This window comes from Lolium rigidum, chromosome 7 (assembly GCF_022539505.1).
Source record: "Lolium rigidum isolate FL_2022 chromosome 7, APGP_CSIRO_Lrig_0.1, whole genome shotgun sequence".
Lineage (NCBI taxonomy): Eukaryota > Viridiplantae > Streptophyta > Magnoliopsida > Poales > Poaceae > Lolium > Lolium rigidum.
In genome coordinates, this window is record NC_061514.1 from 159,045,533 (window position 1) to 159,053,859 (window position 8,327).

Sequence of the window (8,327 nt, forward strand, 5' to 3'; positions counted from 1 at the left end):
GAGGGTGGCAGCTGCGGCGGACGATGGACGTGCGGAAGCTGCTGCGGCATCTGCCGTACGACGACGGGCGCGTCCGCCTGAGCGCGTTCTGCCCGAGGAGCGGGTGCGTGCTCCGGTCGGTGACCGGGCAGGAGGTCCGCGTCGATATCGACGTCGAGCTCAAGAAGAGCTCGCCGGCGCGGCGGATCGAGTGCGTCGGCACCAATCGTGATGGTGGCTTCCCATACGAAATGGATTGGTCTATTTAGAGCATCTCCGTCGTATCCTCCAAACAACATCCGGCAATAGCGCCGAATTTTCGTTTGGGGACGTCCGGACGAAATTTTCGTTTGGAGGAGGTCTCTTTCCTAGCCACGTCCTCCAAACGCGACCTCCAAACAAAAAGCAAGTGTAAAAATCGTGTCTGACGTTCCCGATGAAGTCTCTATACACAGGGGATGGGCTAGGGACGCCGGACAATATTTGAGGGACGTCCGGAGCGAAGCGGTCTTTGGGACATACGACTGGGACGTTTTTTTGTCGGCTTGGGGGACGCGTCCCCCAAACCGCGCCGGATCGAGCGTTTGGGGGACGTGTTTTGTTCGTGCCGCCTTTTGGGGACGTCGCTCCCCAGCCGCGTCCCCCAAACGCCGCCCCCAAACATTTAAATTACTTTTTTTAACACATAAACAATTTATCAAATGTAGCATATGAATAAAAATGTTTGCGGGGATTGTTTTCAAATTAAATTATAACAAACAATAAAACAAGTAATCAAATATAATAAATAGGGCTAGATGCTACATCAAGGTGCCACAGTATTTCCTTTGATCCTCCACAAATGCTCAACGAGATCAGCTTGAAGTTGCTCATGCACATTGCTGTCACGGATCTCTGCATGCATGGCGAGAAAATCAGCAAAATCTGCAGGCAACTCATGATCAACCTCCGCAAGAGGACCTTGACACTCATAGGGACCAACATGTGACCTAACATGATTCTTGCGGTCATCCTCGATGATCATGTTGTGCATGATCACACAAGCCTGCATCACCTCCCACATTTGGTCGTGAGACCAGCTTAGAGCAGGGTACCGAACAATGGCAAATTGTGCTTGAAGCACACCAAATGCCCGAGGAGCGGGTGCATGCTCGGGTCGGTGACCGGGCAGGATCTCTGTACGATCGTACGTGTCGGTCTGGTCTGTGTTGGTAAGATCAGATTGCTGAATGCGTCGTTTCTACCTTCTACCGCTATGGTAGAAAAGGTCATTTTTTTCTCAACTTGTTGGATCCTGGAAAACTGAATATCGGTCTTAGAGAGCGGATTTTCTACCGGGAATGGGATAGCGCATCCTTGGTTTCTAAATTTTGAAACCTTCATTGATTCTGAAGTCTGAACCAAAAATCCAACTTAGGATTAGTTTTGGGGTTTCTCACGACCAGAGCTTGAAAACAAGAATGGTAATTAAAATATTTGAAAATACTTAAAATTTGAACTGTGATATTTGCTGAATATTTATGAAACAATCCAAACACGTGCACTTAGTACTGCAAATGCTGTAAAACGTCCAATTCTGTATACACGACAAATAAATAGACGGTGGCGTCTGCTTAAATAAGGTGCCACCATGACAGAAATTACGAGAAGTGAGTGAATAACTTGAAACAACCACGTGAAGAACCCAAGTATGAATATGTTCATGCCCAAATCATGCTTACAGGTACAGATGGTCAACTTGGAAACAATATCGGCATCTAGTACAAATGTGCATATTACATCAAAGTAAAAGAGAGAAGAATGCAACAAGGGCCGAGACAAACAAATGGAAATTAAAATGACAGGCACGCGAGATACAGAATTGTGCTACCAGTACCAGCTTAATGACTGGCCGGTTTCCTGATTGATTACTTTTGGAAGCCTTTTTTTTTGGTTCTCATTTCAGGGGGCGTGGACAGGGACCCTGTCAGGCCGTGACACCAGCCAAGGAAACCATAGCTCACCGTGACAAACATCGGTCAAATAGTCAAGGAAACCATAGCTGTGGCACCTGGACGCTCTGCTCCTGTCCTGGTTGTGGCAGCGGGACCGTGTGGTTACACGTGTGCTTCAGATGGTACGTGATATGAAAGCTTTCCGAGTCATTGTCTGTGCGCTGCACCTGCCTCTCCGCTTTGCATCCCTGCGAGTGCCGGTATATGCACCGGAAGTAACCTCTGCAAAAGTTCAATTTAACAACAACACGGGTCAGCCTCCCTCGTTCACTTGCAAGCAGAAAAAAAAAAAAGGCAAGTTCAGAGTGGATTCAGAAGAAGCCTTTGCTAACCTTGGGTGCTTGGCGCCAAGGATGTCCTTCTGGCGGTACTTCCTCCATCTGAAGCCATCAAGGAGGCTTAGAACCCATAGTTCCATGTGGATATTCTTGAGGCTTAGCAGGTGCTTGATGCCCATAGGATAAGTGCCATAGTGCGAATCTAATCTTATATCAAGCTCTTGGACACTGGGCATTGCGCCTGCTTCAAACGTCAGTTCTGATATATTCTTGGAGGACAGCCTAAAATCCTTGAGAACGGGGAATCCTGTTCCGCAGATGACTAACTTGTCTTCAGCTTCATGAGTTCCTTCGATGTGCAATTTGAGGTGGCTAAGAGATTGCAACTGTGCAAGAATTCCGATATCATTCTCCAACACCTCAACCGCAAGATCAAGGTCAAAGAGATTATGGAGCTCTCCAATCCACACAGGAACCCTCGAGAACACCCACAACCTCCGAAGCCTCTGAAGTAGGCAAGTAGAAGCGGATAGCGGATTCAAGGCATACGTACTACTGATTTTAGAATCGGTGAGCAGGTATCTGAGGTTGCAAAGTTTTTCAAGGGAACATCTCAAAACATCCAAGCATTGTCTTCTTTCCATGTCATCCAAAGGCTCCAATTCGGCAAAACATATTTGAAGATCCCTTAAATTGGTCAGATCTCCGAGGTCTCCGATGTTATCCATTGAGTTCAAGCCTATATCAAACCCATGCAGCGTACATAAATATTTCATGTTGCCAATCCCACAGGGTAACTTTGTCCCAATAGGGATGATCAGGTGCAGCAACCGGCGCAAATGAATAACATCTGAGGGAACTTCAAGACCATAGGCTCCCAACTCCAATGTCTCCAATTGCTCCGAGTCCCCGAATATTACTTGGTAACACTATTTTGCAATAAGCTTTAATTTTCAGATGCCTCGGTTGGAACAAATGACACATTCCAGTGAGGTCAATTATCTCCAGACTCGTTCCCACTTGAAAATTCAAGAGCTAAAACTCGGAGATGCTTGAACTTCAAGAGAGGAGGTGCATATGCAGAGGTACCAAATCTTGCCAGCGCTCTTACTTGTGAGAGCTGGATGGTTTCCAATACCGTGCCATCTATTATACCGTCAAGGTTCGGGGAGAGTCGGCGGACCTTGTCGGGCAAACCTATTATGGCCTGGATATCATCTCGTTGCGGTGATAAAATTTTCTTCTCTGCACTTGTGTATAATAAGGTCAAGCATCATATCGTGCAATCTGCACGACAACACTTCATTATTATGATCAATATTAACTGATTGAATGATGCTCCTGTTAATAAGCTCATTAAAATAGCCCTCTGCAACATTCTCTGGATCTCGCCCATGTGCTTTATTCACAAAACCTTGCGCTACCCATTGCCTGACCAAATCATTCTTCTTCATTATGTAGTCCTCTGGATATATACACAAATATAGCATGCATGTCTTCAAATAATAAGGAAGATTTATGTAGCTAAGGCTTAGTATGTGCCTCATTCCCTCCAATGTTGGCTTCACTTCAAAATTTGGGGACAGAGAATCCATTATGTGCTCCCGGTGCTCCTTCAATTTGGTTCCCTCACTAGCCAAAAGGCTCGATATAGTGACAATAGCGAGAGGCAAGCCACCACATCTTTTTAAAATTTGAGCTGAAACTTCTTCCAAATACAGAGGACAGGCATCCTCTGAACCAAATACTCTTTTGAAAAATAGCTTTCTTGAGTCTTTGTGGCTTAGTGACTTCATCTTGTGTGGTGACCCGGCATACCACTGCATGGTGTAGTATGCAAGTCTGATATAACACCAATGAAACACCGTTCCACTAGTATCATATCGCTCAGAGTGGTACAACAGAAACATATGCGGGTCCAAGGCATGTCTATAGAATTACAGCACTGACTCTGTTACATAAGATCATCATAGCCTCCTACTTTACAATGAGGTAAAACTGCAAATAAACTCCAGAAGATCGACTCGTAGTCTAATCCTAACACGAACTTTGTTTGAAGAGTATTTAAATAGCTACAGAGGCTATGAATAGATTCTAGCTAAATAGGAGCTAGGTTTAGGATGCTAGTTCCCTTCTACTACTTAATCTAGGTTTTCTCCATGGTAGTTGTGGTGTTTGACTCTTTCGGCAGGTTCCTGTTCCCTTGAAGTATTTGTAGACTCCTCGGTCTTCGAGTTGCACTGTAGATCCTCCATCGTGGCCTCCATATCTAAGCGGGGATTTAAGAGTGGGATGAGTACGAGCGTACTCAACAAGTTCATTATAGGAAAGAGGTGTTTAATGCACTAGCTACGAGCATTAGACCGGAAAGTCTAATACCAATGCAGGTTTTCATAACCATTTCTTCAAAAGGTTGCTTTTATTCGGAAGAACTATGTCCGTCGGCCTTCACCGGTTTACTAGAACTTCATGGAGCTCCTTTCCGGCAGCGTTCGCAGTTCCATATCCCGGAACAGGGAGTGACAGGTCACGGTTCATTACACTCGCAGAGGTGTGTTGCTTTACCCATAAGAGATCTTAACCTTGGTGCCAACCGGGCAATTTCCCCGTCCACACTTCCTTTGGTGTGAGGCCCGGTATAAGGTCTAGCCAATCATGTTCCTCCGCTGCCTCGAACACCCACCCTTTGTTGCATGCCCCGACCCTGGGTCCTCGCCGGTCCCATTATTCCCACTCACGGGTGGACCCCGACCACGACGACAGTTTGGGATCGAACCAAACTCCTTCGCCGGTAGCTGCAACCCATCATAGACCGCAATACCGTGGGGACTTAAGGCTTCCCCAGCCAACCGCTTGCACTTCGAGCGACAAGTGTCTACGGACTATGCCGTGGGGACTTAAGGCTTCCCCGACCAACCGCTTGCCCTGACAGATACAAGTGTCTACGGTAAAGCGCATCCGTTGATGAACGAGAGGTGGAAACACTTTTGACTACTCCGTCCCACTCCGGATCTTATGGTTAACACGGGTATTACGGCACAAGAATCACTTGCGACATTTGTTGTTTAATCCTAGATGGATATAAGCCCGTGCAATGGAACCTCCACCATATCAACACAATCCATGGTTCCATTGCCCACCACATAGTCATATTCATAGTTATGAAAGTAGTGGTTTTGATTTTTATGCAATAGTGATAACCATAATACTTTGCAATTAATTTGATAGAAATACTCAAATGACATGAGCAAGTGATGAACTTGCCTTTCTTGGATCTGCAAGATTATGCAGACAAGGTCTTCGATACGCAATAACTCCAAATTCTGAAATAGCATCATCGTCCGTTAAGGACGATGTTTAAAAGATTGGCAAGGATGCAATAATGTATAAGTATGAGATGCAATCGTTCTAAGCGTGTCCTAACCCCGATGATTTAGGATCAGTGAGTTGTAGTAATTGGTTCAGGGTGTGTTGCACTTTTAGAGTGATTCACATACAAGGTTCTTATTCATGTGTGACTACTTGGTACTATAAACATGGTAGATCATAAAGCATAATAATCAATTGAGTACACAAAGAATGATAATTGGCATAATGTTATCAAGTAAAGAACAATGGTTAGTTTTAACACTATCTGGCATGGTTAATGATTAATTATCATATACTTCAAAAGAATAACTTTTGAAGAACATGTTCTTAATAAAGAACAAGTATGATAATTAGGTTGGTGGGTTCTATGGTTAACTATGGTTCCAATTGGTTCTGGAGTAGATATTAGATGGATCCAAACAAGGTTGGATTCATCAATACCAGGTGGAGTTATGCCTAGGCATCCTAAGCAATTAATTATATATGGGTGCTATCAAGATTGGTTTATCTGGCTAGTGGTAGCTGGCTAGGGTTTATAGGTCCTTATAAGCAGGGTTGATGATGATTCCTTATTTTCTTCAAAAGAATAACTTTCGAAGAACATACTTCTTAGGTAATAAGAAGTATATCAATTAGGGTTGAGGTGGTCTAGGTTTCACTGTTGGTTCTATTAAGTAAGGTTTAATTGGCTCCTAAATAGGATGGTTGATAAGTATCCAACACTAGTAGGGTTTAGTGGAATATGGTTAGGTAATTCTCAAGATTTGGCATAGTTGCTCTTGAGGTTCATCACATTGGTGTGATGCTAAATAGGAATTAATAAGGATGATGGCTTTGGTAATAGGATCTAGGGTTTACACTTGGTTGACCCTACTTGGTTATTTAGGTCTGATGAAGATGAACACATGGGATACCCATATATTAGTGATAGGTCTTCTACATTTTATGTGGCCAAGACAAGTTCTTAATTGCTATTATGGTTCTATGCTTTGAAAGAAGGTACCATGATCACATGTTCTAACCTAGGGTTTATGTTAGAAGCAATTTAGGGTTCACATGTAATAATGGAACTAGGGTTCCTATTAGAGTTAGGGTTTTAGGGTTCCACATGAAATGACGAGTTCCTAGTTTTCTGCCATATGGAACTAGGGTTTACTATTTACCATATAGTTCTATGATTAGTAACTTCATTTTAAATTTGAAGTTATTAATATCTTCAAAATAAGAATATTATTGAATTTGGCATTTATTATTTTTAAACAATTAATAATTAGGGTAATTATTAATCAGGGTTTAAATCTCTCTAATAATGATTTAACAAAATAACAAATAAAGAAAATTAGTTTAATGTTTTCTTTATTTATTTACTGGTTTTTATTTAATTTTGGAAATTTTTACTAATTATTGAATTTTAATTGAGTTTAGAATTAAAATTAAAGGCTTAATTAACAAGTATTAAATAAGTGAATTTTTATTAAAAATAAAAATTTCATATTATATTTTTATTGAATAGAGTTTACTTTTCTAAGAATTTTGATATCTTATTTTTATTTTTCTGAGTTATAATGGATTTTATAATTATTTGCAAAGTGGCAAGTATTTTTGGAATTAAAGAAAAAATGACTAGAATGACTAAACGCACCCAGACAGGTTATACCCGCAGCTAATGACTGGTGGGCCATTGGCCACGGTGGTGACCACGTCAGCGTGGACCAAGTCCAAATCGCCAACATGGCCACGGAGTTCCTGACCGGCGGTTAACTGGCGACGACGTCGGCGCTAGGCGACTCCCGCGGACGCGCGCGTGGTTGGGCTCGACGCAGGGCGACGCGCTGAACCATCTGGTGGCGGCGCCCCCTCGAAAAGGTCGTTGGAGAAGCTCCGGCGAGCTTCTACTGCGGCGGTGCACGGCGGCTCACGTCGACGGGATGCTACCGAGGGAACTAGGATGTGAAACTAGCACCGATCGACGGGAAATCTTACCGTGAGGCTTCCCAGAGGGTCGGCGACGTTGATTAGGGGCGGAGATGAGCTCAATTCCGCCATTGCCGGCGATACCCGGCGACAGAGATGAGGCCGATTCGCGGTACAGGATGCTTCCCAGCTTGATTCCTTTTGCACCGTGAACATGTCGAGGACGGCGGAGATGATGGTGGTTGCGGCGAGGTCTAGGGCTTCCTCAATCGCCGGCGGTGAACGGAGGTTGGCGGGCTAGGGTTTCGGCATAGAGAGAAAATGGCGCAGAGAAAGGGGAAATAAGAGCTTCCGCTGCGCTTTATAAGGTCTCTGGCGTGTGCTGGCAGTCCATAACGGCGGCGGCGGTCGCGGGACGTGGCCACACCGTCGCGGTGGCGAGTGATGGCGTGTAACTCACACGTTCGTTGGGAACCCCAAGAGGAAGGTATGATGCACACAGCAGCAAGTTTTCCCTCAGAAAGAAACCAAGGTTTATCGAACCAGGAGGAGCCAAGAAGCACGTTGAAGGTTGATGGCGGCGGGATGTAGTGCGGCGCAACACCAGAGATTCGGGCGCCAACGTGGAACCTGCACAACACAACCAAAGTACTTTGCCCCAACGAAACAGTGAGGTTGTCAATCTCACCGACTTGCTGTAACAAAGGATTAACCGTATTGTGTGGAAGATGATTGTTTGCAGAGAAAACGAGTAGAAACAAGTATTGCAGCAGATTTGTATTTCAGTATTAAA

The 8,327-nt window shown here is 44.3% G+C and overlaps 1 pseudogene; it reads right to left on the reverse strand.

Moving 5' to 3' along the window:
- Positions 1 to 1,619: 1,619 nt before the first annotated feature.
- LOC124672186 lies at positions 1,620 to 7,666 on the reverse strand (annotated as a pseudogene).
- Between the last annotated feature and the right edge of the window lie 661 nt (positions 7,667 to 8,327).